Consider the following 2,500-nt stretch of genomic DNA (forward strand, 5'->3'; position numbering starts at 1 on the left):
TACTAAAATTTAAAAGCAAATATAAATACGTTTCTCATCACTCTTTCCCCTCAACCCCCCAAACATTCCCCCCTCCCCACTCTCTCTCCCTCCCCTTCCCTTCACCTCCCCATTCTCCCCCTCCCTTCACCTCCCCATTCTCCTCCCCCCCTTCCCCTCTAGCTTCACAATTACAAGACAGCTGATTTATGTAATGAAGCGGTGCATGGCACGCTGGTTTTTTTTTTTTTTTTCGTTGTGTTTGTTTCCCAGGACCCGGATGTTTGTCTGTGCAACTAATTTTCGGTCGATGAAAAAAGATATATAGTGAAAAAATGACCGGTATAATTTCAAGTGAAACCAACGAGGAAAAGAAAAAAAAAAGGTAAAAAAACGTACACACAGCAAAGATTCCCCCTGAATTTTTGCCGATTTACCCGGGTTTTGCCAACGAAATGCGTTCATGAGCGGGAAAAATGAGACATACAAGCGAAATTGAAAATATTTTTGATGGTTTTTGCTCAGGTTTGCTTTTTTTTCCTATTCGTATGCGGTACTTTTATTGACGTAATGAGTTTGATTGTTGTATTTTTTGCAACATTTTTCATTATTATCTTTACTGTTATTTTTGGTAATCATCATCGTTATTTTTATTAATATAATTTAGAATAGCCATTGTGTGTATTAATTATTACTAACATTTTCGTTTTTGATGTTATTTTCTTATTATCGTTATCATAATTATTATCATTAACATCATCTTCAACATGTTATCATTATGATCATCATTCTTGTTCCCTTTATATTAATTTCAACTTTTTTGTTTTTGCCATCTTCTAGAGTATACTTAGTCGTATTATCAATTTTAAAATTTCTTCTACTTCGCAACCCCATCACATTCATTCTTATGATGAGTAGCCCACCTAGAATATGAAACAGGCCCTTCAAAGGTCTTAAGAGGAAAGTGGCGCACATTGTTCCTGAATCCCTTCACTTAAGATTTATATTCTCCGTATGGCCTCCCGCTAAGCTACTGTCTTGAATATAAACAGTCCCCCCTGTCATATTCGTTTGGCGAGTTTCCCGTTTTCTTTGTTTTCTTTTGATTTTTTTCTTCTTCGCATCTTTGTTGTCTTGTGTTGGGATGGTGATGATTGTAATCACTATGATTATTATCATTATTGCTAAGGTTATCACTATTATTATCATCATTTTTGTTATTTTCATTATTCAATTCTATTGTCATTGTTTTTTTGTTCTTATGGTCATTATCATTACCATTGTTATTATTGTTGTAATATCTTAATTATATTTTTTTGCCATCTACTTGTATCATTATCTATCATTATCACCATCATCACCTCCAATATTACCAGCATGATTATTACCACAGTTTTGAATATAAATGGTATCCCCTTTCACACACACTATGAGAATTTCCCGTTTTCTATCCATTCATTTGATTAGGACGTTGCTTCCGTTTTCTTCCCGAAGAGCACGCCATTTATTGACTGTTGTTTGATATGCATTCATCTTTGATCCCAGAATTTTTTCCCCATTAGCTATCATTGGGGTAAAGATACTTCAAACGGCGAGCGAAAAAGGGTTTCGTTTATTAGCAGTGTTGAGATGTATCATGCCTTTGCTTGGGTTACCCAAGGATAGAGAGTGCTGGGTTAAAAGAGGAATATTTCAGCATTATGCGATATTGGACGAGACTGAGGATATTGGATGAAACTGTGAAAGCTTTTTAAGAGGGTTATGACTATGTGAGTATGGTGATGATTCTTTTGTTGAATACGAGGATTTGATGTCTGCATAAATTAGATATTTCAACGTATTATCTCCGAGTCTGGAGCCCTTGCTTGTAAAGCTGTGTGTTTAATATAACTAGTGTAATATATACCAGGCGACCCGGGTCTATAGCGAGACAATGGAGCGATTCCGCGAAGCACTTTCCATGACTTAACTCATGGCTTCAGTCAGAGAAACAGTGACTTTAAAGCTAACAAACACTGCTTTTGTTTATGTTCCCGTTTCTCAATCCGAAAGCAGAAGACTTCCTCCAGCTTGACCCGTCCATAACCTCAGGCTGGGCCACTCTGACGTCCACGATGATCCGACCCGGATTTATGACTGCCTTAGGCTGGGAGGAGGAAGGGGAGGGAGGGGGGTGATACGTGTCGGGGGAGGGGGAGGGAGAGGGAGGGGAGACGACGTGTTAGGAGAGGAGGATGGGAAGGCAGGGAGGGAAGTGGGGAGGTGGTAATAGGAGTGAAGATACTGGGGGTTGAAAGGGAGGGATGTAGAAGACGGAAGCAGAGGAACAGAGAGACTGAAGGAAAGGGGGAGTGAGTGAAAGAGAGTAGGAGAGAGAGATAGAGTAGAAAGGAAGTGGAAGGAGATGAATGAAATAGAGTGGGAGGAAGAGAAGGAGAGAAAAGAAAGAGACGGACAGAGGAGAAAGAGAGAGCTAAAAGAAAGAGATGAGAAATAAAAAGAAACCGATGGAACCAAAGAT

Source organism: Penaeus japonicus, unplaced genomic scaffold, assembly GCF_977035675.1.
Source record: "Penaeus japonicus unplaced genomic scaffold, GWHDUDI00000001_assembly GWHDUDI00000032, whole genome shotgun sequence".
Taxonomy (NCBI): Eukaryota; Metazoa; Arthropoda; class Malacostraca; order Decapoda; family Penaeidae; genus Penaeus; species Penaeus japonicus.